The sequence below is a fragment of the Mastomys coucha genome, unplaced genomic scaffold (genome assembly GCF_008632895.1).
Source record: "Mastomys coucha isolate ucsf_1 unplaced genomic scaffold, UCSF_Mcou_1 pScaffold13, whole genome shotgun sequence".
NCBI classification, from domain to species: domain Eukaryota; kingdom Metazoa; phylum Chordata; class Mammalia; order Rodentia; family Muridae; genus Mastomys; species Mastomys coucha.
The window spans coordinates 5,459,195-5,467,637 of record NW_022196895.1 but is presented as its reverse complement, the minus strand read 5'-3'; the positions used below and the strand labels follow the sequence as shown (position 1 = coordinate 5,467,637).

At 41.0% G+C, this 8,443-nt stretch overlaps 1 long non-coding RNA gene across 2 annotated transcripts in view; it reads left to right on the top strand.

The window, feature by feature from the left end:
• The first annotated feature begins 1,147 nt into the window (after positions 1–1,147).
• LOC116087530 overlaps positions 1,148–8,443 on the top strand; it is a 24,386-nt gene continuing 17,090 nt past the window's right edge. The window contains exons 1-2 of one of the 2 annotated variants that reach the window (XR_004117450.1): positions 1,148–1,266; positions 4,590–4,714. This is a non-coding gene — a long non-coding RNA (uncharacterized LOC116087530). The remainder of the gene's footprint in view (positions 1,267–4,589; positions 4,715–8,443) is intronic. The other variant, XR_004117451.1, reaches the window with a different exon arrangement.

Here is an 8,443-nt window from a genome sequence, read left to right as displayed (position 1 = left end):
AAGAAGAAGAAGAAGAAGAAGAAGAAGAAGAAGAAGAAGAAGAAGAAGAAGAAGAAGAAAAAGAAGCAAACATACCTTAGAGGAGTATATTGCTGAAAGTAATCAAAATCAGGGCTAAAATCAATCAATTAGAAACAAAGAAAAATACACAAAGGATCAAGGAGACTAACTAAAAGACAGCAGACATTATCCAAATAAACAAAATCAAAAATGAAAAGGGAGACATAACAACAGATAACAATGAAATTAAAGAAATCCTTAGGTCTTTCTTCAAAAGGCTATACTCCACAAAATTGAAAAATCTTAAAGAAATGCATGATTTTCTACAGATACCAATTACCAATGTTAAATCAAGATATGGTAAATTATTTAAACTGCCTCATAATCCCTAAGGTAATGGAAGGAGTCATTAAAAGTCTCCCAACCAAAAGAAGCCTAGGGACAGATAGTTTTAGTACAGAATTCTACCAAAATTTCAGAGAAGGTCTAATACCAATACTCCTCAAACTATTCCACAAAATAGAAACAGAAGAAGGAACATTGCCAAAGACATTCTATGAGACTACAGACAACCCAATACCAAACCATACACATACTCAACAAAGAAAGAGAATTTCAGACCAATCTCCATTATGAATTTTGATGTAAAAATACTCAAACTATTTGCAAAGAACATATTCAAGAACATATCAAAAAATCATCCACCATGATCAAGGAGGCTTCATCCCAGGAGTGCTTGCAGTTTGATATAAGAATATCCATCAATGTTCTTAACCAGATAAACAAATTGAAAGAAAAATATCACATGTTCATCTTATCCCATATTGAAAAAGCTTTTCACCAAATCCAGCACTGCCTCATGTTAAAACACTTGGAGAGATGAGGGATACAAGGCACACACATAAGCACAATAAAGACAATATACAGGATACAGATATTCATGTGGGGGAAAGGGGATGGGGAGGGGGGAGCAAGGGAGCAAGAGGCAAGAGTAGGTGGGTAAGAAAGTACGAAAGGGAGGAGGGGACAAACAGCCCCTTGTATATTGGCCTGGGCCTACATGACTGTTGCCAGGTAACTGGGAGGAGGAGCATACCTGGCTGTTGCCAGGTAACTGTAAGGTTGGAGTCCAGACAGAATACTCTGAGCTTGGGGCATTGCCCTATGTGACTGATGGCCACACACCTCTCTGTGGAGGGGCTGTAACTGTGACAAGAGCCAGGGGCCCAAGGGGCATGGCCGAATGCCTGCTGTCCCTTACAGGTGGTAAGTCACCTGTGGGTCTCCTGGGTTCAAAGCCTGCGCTCAACCAGGGACCAGGCTGCCTGTGAAGAGATCACTGCCCCACAGAGGGATAGGGCTGATGGTAGGATGTCAGTGGACTCATGACTTCTACCCTAGCTTTCAAGGACAGTGAAGAAAAGATTAGCCTCAGTAGAACTGCAGCAGCCATCAGCAGGCAGAGGCTTATTACCTCAGCAACATCCAAGAACCGTGAAGAGAAGGGGCTAAGGGAAAAGGATCAGTGGGCTCCCAAAAACTTTGGGTTTGGTTTCTAGAGACATCAGAAAGGATGGGGCAAAACAAAGACCTAGTCAGGTTAATTCTATGAGGAGCACTCTCTTGTGGATCAGGAGTAATAGCAATGAGGAAAGAGAAGAATAAGAAAATGCCAATTAGGTGACAGTGACAAACCTTCAAAAAGGATAGCATGGTGACCATTGCAGAAGAGGGTGCTAAAGTTGAAAAGTGACAGCCTTTAGACAGGACAGCATGGTGGCCCATGGAGAAGGCAGTGTTAGAGGAGAAAAAAATGACAGTCTTCAAAGAGGACTACATGGACTTCACTAGTATTGTGAAGACTGTGCTAGAAGTGAGAAGTGGTCAGAATATAGGTGCATTTAAAAGTACTAAAGTTCTATCATTTTCAGGGCATGAGAAGAAGAGAAATCAAAGAGGATCTCCAAGACATAAGTCTGAATTCCATTACTGAGGCAAAGAATATTGGGATATAGTAGGTTAAGGTATACTAGGTTCAGTTTCAGACATGTAGAATTCAAAATCTCTGGCTAAAAGTATACTCAAATACATTATGGTATCTGGACATCAACATGTGCGTTTTAAAGGAGACAGTCTGTGCAAATGTGAGTGGGAACTCACCAAACACACAGCCTGAAAGACTCTGGGATGAGCTCTTAGGACCTATTTTTGCTAGGAAGCATTGACTCCTCTCTGAGCCCTCAGACCCTGATAACTGCTTGCTTGTGTTCTCCCCCGTGTCATCTGTTTGTCTGCCTGTCTCTATCTCACTATCTTTGTCTCTGTTTGTCTCTCTGTCTTTCTCTGTCTCTCTGTCTGTCTCTGTCTCTGTGTGTGTGTCTCTCTCTCACACACACATGGACACACACACACACACATACACACAAAAGCTTTCATACACAAATGATGGGTGGCTGGACTTCTCCTAAAGTGAAAATTATTTGAATTCCTCCATTTTGTCCCAAGGCATTAAGTGAAGAGGTGTGTTTTGTTTTGTTTTAGCTTTAGATTTTAGCCCTTTTTCTTTTAGGCATGCTTTCATGTAGCCTGTGCTGACTTCCAACTTGCTGTGTTGCACAGGATGACCTTGAACTTCCAATCCTTCTGCCTCTGCCCGAAAGTGCTAGGGTAACAGGAATGGACCATGCGTGGGCTGGAAGATGTATTTAAAATTATATTTTAACATTTATTTCTCAGGAGATACAGAAGATTATGAAATTCCCAGCCAAAAGATCCAAGTAAACATTTTTTTTTAAAAAGTGATGTTTTACTTTCAGTCCTTCATGTTAAACTGTTAATGAAAGTATCAGGATGGTAAAGTCTCCATTGTCCTTCCAGTAGCTGCTGTTTAAATAGCTTGCTTCAAAATACTATTAAAGAATATTCAATCTGATGATACCTGCACCTCACTGAGAGAAAGGAAGCCCAGCAGCTACTGTGTTGTGAATGCTAAGCCTGGGTCAGTGTCTCCATACATCACTAGAATCATCCAAACTTCACTTGGGGAAGTTATTTGTAATGAGATTCTTTAAAATTATATTTGGCCAATATGAATTATATTGAGAGGGGCCATACTCTGTAGCCAATTCTGTTACCTATTAATTAAAATTAAAAAGCAGTTAAAACAATAAACATATTCAGTTAAAACAATAAACTTGACAATGGTGACATGCAGCAATGGCTGGTGTTTGGGATGTGAGATAAAATGGAAGGCAAGTACAGAATTTTGTCATAAGAAAACAGAAGTACACCAGGAAGTTCCTCACTACGCTTTCAGGATGATGCACAGCATCATGGTACTCAATTTATGTTTGAAGTCATTACCCAAACTAGCAGTACACTCTCAAAATAATACACTATATCTAAGTTCCAGAAATGAAGTTGAGTTAGTTATTCTTCATGAATCTCTGAGAGAAATAAATGAAATGGCACAATGAAACAGGAGATATATCATATAGACATGAATTATTTAATGTAGATATTTCCACACATAGTATTTCCTTGAATTTATATGCTTGTGCTGGATTATTTAGCATTAAAATGAAAAGACTAATGCTGTTCTTTTAGGATTGATGAAATATTTGTAACGACCAAGAAAAATCTTTTGCCATTTGCTGGCAAAATCCCTTTGAAATAAATTCAAACTTGTGGATCTCTAAATGTTCTATCCATTACAAAGTAGTTTTAGTGACTGACCATGGGGGCAAGTGGTTATCTCCATATTACAGCCACTTGTCTTCTCCAGCAGATCCTTCTTTGCCTAGGAGCAGGTCAGACTTATTGAGCTATGATCACCCACCTTTGTGCTCCAATGGATAATGCTGATTGGAAACTGAACGGATTTCAGCCTATGGGCACACTCATATAGATAATCTATATTAGGTTGCTTAGATTAGTCTGTAGGAACACAGTGAGGAGTTATTTAGATGATGTAAAAATGAAGCAGAAGTCCATCCTAAATGTGGTAGCACCTTCTAGCAGAGGCCAGATATAAGGATGCCCCAGGGAAATGCTTTGCTTTTTTTTTTTTACTGGCTTGTCTTTGCCTATTGTTGGTAAGAGCTGTTGCCAGTGCTCCCCTTAACTGATACCATATCCAGCTTCTCTGGTCTTTCAGCATCGACTAAAGGCTATTGGTGTGAGGTGTATGTTTTGATGTCAGGGAGAGAAAAGAGTCCCAGGAAACCTCTCTGCTGAAGATGCTGTGGATTGCAGGCCAAGAAGACATGCATTATTCACTAGCACACAGCCTGAGAGGCACCCATGGCATGAGCACCTCCACAGTCTGCATGCACACATGCATGCATGAGCATACAGATGTTAACAAAGGGCTTAGGGAAATTATTAGGCCTCTAACCTCAAAGCCTACACATAGTTTCAGTCTTCCATAGTTATATAGTAGGTTACCTCAGAAGTTATTTAAGGTTTCCTTTGACATATGGCGTAAGCCGTGTTATATTGACACATAGATATCTATTACAGCTAGCTCTATGTTGCCTAAACACAAACTGGCTGTTACAACCTTTTGCTTCCAACAAACTGTTCTCTAGAAACTCTTCAGGCCTTCAGCATCAAATGGGGACTGCTGAGACATTCATTCTAAGCCAAACAGTTGTCAGGATCTCAGCTCTGCAGTATGAATGCAACTCTTGTTGAAGTACCCAAAGTATACCATGTAAGTCACATTAATAGCTCCTCTTTCAACATGGATTCGTATCAGAAGACTCTGGTTAATACAGTCACCAACAGGAATGTCATATGGTTAATGGGAGGAATCATAAAGAGATGAGAGGCTGAAAGCAATGCTCAGAACATACTTTCTCTTCTTCATTTTCACAGCATATGTTCGAAGTAGCTGGTCTTTTGTAAGTACAGTGGTTTACAGGCTAGTCCTCCTCTAGGCCCCAGTTCACTTTCAGTGGTTAGCCACTGTAATGGCTATTACTGAGCATCAGCTTGACAGAAGCTAGGACCACATAGGAGACACATCTCTGGGTATATCTGTTAAAGACTTTTTAAGTTGTGTTTAGCATTGAGGGGTAAAGACAAACCCTAAATGGGGTTGGCATTATTTCTTGAGCAGTATTTGTAGACTGAAAGAGAAAGCCTACAGGGTAGTATTTTCTCTTTGCTTCCTGAATACAGATGCAATATGCCCAGCTCACTCACATTCCTGCTGCCATGTCTTTCTGGCTCAAGTTGCCACCTATCGGGTATTTAGTCACAGCAATAGGGAGAATAACTAAGATTCACCCACCATGTTCCCTGTGACCTTCAGAGTTTTAACAGCTCTTATCAGTGAGCAGACATTCTCAAGCCTTCCCATGTGTCATAGGAGCCCTCAACATTTCTCACATTTCTGAAATTGTGTTACTATGAAACACTCTTCATTAGATTGGTTTCCGTCCTGTAATCCCATCTGACTCTAGAGAAGGTACCAGGGAAACACAAATCTCTCTGTGATGAAGTCTGAAGGATTCAATAACAGACCCTTTTTCCTGTGACAGTTTTGAAACAATGGCGAGGTAACCCTCTATTTTGATAGGAAATCAAATGTGAATATCAAAAACTGCTCTTTCCTACTCAGCCACAGTTGCCTCGTGAGACTCTCTGCTTTTGCTTGTAAATTCAGCAGATTCTCTCTGTGTCAAGTTAGACTTGGTGTCTCTCTTGGTTACCTTTACTCTTGTTACAGCTGATTCTCAAAAACCAGACTTTCAAAGAAGGATGAAATTCTCTAGAATGATGCAGAGGTGTTGGTTGAGCACCTTGTTTGGCTTCCTTTCAGTTTGTCTCAACAGAAAAACCTGGCCTCTTTCTCTGTCTCTCTCTGTTTCTCTGTTTCTGTCTCTGTCTCTCTCTCCTTTCATGTGAATGTATATCATACATTTATATGTAGGTGTGGTTGTGGCTATGCATATACAAGTGTGCACTTTCACATGGAGATCTTGTTTACATAGAAGCTTTTTCAATGGCCTGTAACTCACCAAATGGCCTAGGCTAGATGGCTAATGAGCCTAGCAATCCATCTGTCTCCACCTCCCCAGCTTTTGCATTATAAGCTCATTACACATTGGGATTTCAATATGAGTTCTGACAAGTAAACTCACATTCTCAAGCTTACAGGACAAACACTATGATTTGAGCTGTAAGACCCGACCCTCAGCAGTGGTACTTATTTCCAGAAGCTCCCTTCCCTCCACTCCCTAGTGAGACACAGAGATGTAGATCTATTCAAAAGCAAGCGGTTTATTTTCCAATACATCGAGTTCAACCTTCAATTTGTCCCTCAAAACGGGTGACTAGAAGATGATCCCGAATAGCTATTATAAGCAGGTTTTATACATTTTAGGGGCACTGGTTATATCAGTAAGGTTACAGTTCAAACTTATTGGCTAAGCATACTGACCTTTAAATCTATTGGCTAGCAGGCATGACATGCATTTGAATTCTACCTGGGACTTTCCAGAGGGTCAAGTGACTATCAGTCACTACATTCTATGAACTTTTTTACTCAAGAATGTTCCTGTGGGTGGAGAATGGAACTTGGCCTAACCTTGACCCCAGGAGGGAAGGGAAAGCTGTAAGGAGGGTGTGGGACTAGGAAAAACCCCTAGGTTCCTTGGTCTCTTCTCTATTAAGTTATGGGAGCTGATCACAAGAAACTTTGTTCTCTTATGGAAAGCTTTTCTAGGAATTTGGCAGAAATTTGACAGGAATTTGACATTGGGCTAGAACAAGGAAGTATATTCAATGTAAATACAGCTGCAGAATGTATTGAATTCCATATATCTTGGTCATCCTGATAAAACCCTAGACTCAGCGACCTTGGGACTTTATTTCCTTGTTTGATTATTTTGTTTATTGTCTTGTTTCTTTCTTTACTACTTGTTTGAGCTTTGTTTGTTCCTTGACCTAGAGCTGACCCTACTTTGCATGTAACTAGAATGGTATAAAAGCACAGCACACTGAGAAAAATTGAAGGGGCTTCAGCTTCAGCACTAGGTGGAGTCATGTTATAGAGTTGTTAAATTGCCTTTAATTTTTTCAGTCCTCACTCCCTCCCTTGAGACCCTGTTGAGTGGGTCTTGAGCTGACTTGAATGAGCTGGCTTGGTCATTCTTTGGTTCTGGGCTGGCAGCTTCTTCTTAGTGATGCTAATAGGAGACACTGACTTGAGAAAAGAGAGAGAGTTCTGACACTGTTCCCTACTCCTGTGCATACCTGGATCAGTGTTTGTATCCCTTAGGGAGGATGGGGTGGTCTTGTCCTTTGGGCTTCTCAAAGGGCTTCAATGCCACTTTTATCTCTCAACCCTCACAATTATGCTGGTGTAGATGTTTCTAACTGTTCCATATCAGTCTTTCCCAACAGCCTTTGGTGTTACTTTTGGGTTTTCCACAACTTTTTCTTGACACCGTTATTATTTCACAAAAGATATCCACACAGGATTTCGTTTTACTTTCCTAGATTCCTTATTAAATGTTGATTCTTTCTGTTGTGTTACTTGTGAAATAGTAGGCAACTGCTTTGATTGTCCAAATTTTAATCAGAGCAGTGCTTCTGTAGTTATTGCTATTGCAGGCTAAAGAAATGGCTCAGCTTGGAGAGTAGTTGCTTAGCATTCATGAAACGATGGCTTCCATCTGTGTTGCCTCATAAACTGGATGTGGTGATCCACACTTGTAATCCCACCAGTTAGAAGGTAGAGATAGAAGAACAAGAAGTTTAAGGTCACTCTTTTCAATATATCGTATTGGGGACAACTTTGGCTGTATGCAACTCTATCTTCAAAATAATATTAACAACTTACCATCACCATTGGAGCAGAACCAAGTTTATTTGTCTTATATTTAAGATCAAGGCAGTCGGGTGATAGCCGCCATTTTCTCTCCGATGAGTTTCTATGACTAGAGCAGCCAGCCGGGAGGCACGGGCACCACAAGTCCCAGGGGAGCTGCAGGGTGGCAGGGACAGGATCCTCTCAGCTTCCCAGTGACCGAGGTGGATCAGCATCCTTCTCTGCCCCTTCCCTACAAGTGGAGGGCCTACCTCCAGGGAGCTCCTTAACCCAGAGACTTGGGTGAGAGCCGCCATTTACTCTCTGTTGAGTTTCTGAGACTGGAGCAGCCAGCCAGGAGGTACAGGCCCCACAAGTCGCAGGGGGCTTGCAGGGCAAAGGGACAGAACAAGCTCTAGTCAGAGACACTAAGAACATCTAACACCAAAAATCAAGAGATGGCAAAGGCAAATGCAAGAATCCTACCAACAGAAACCAAGACTACTTTGTTTCATCAGAAACTAGTACTCCCACTACAGCAAATCCTGGATATCCTAAAACACCAGAAAAGCAAGAATTGGATCTTAAATCATATCTCACAATGCTGATACAGGAACTTAAGAA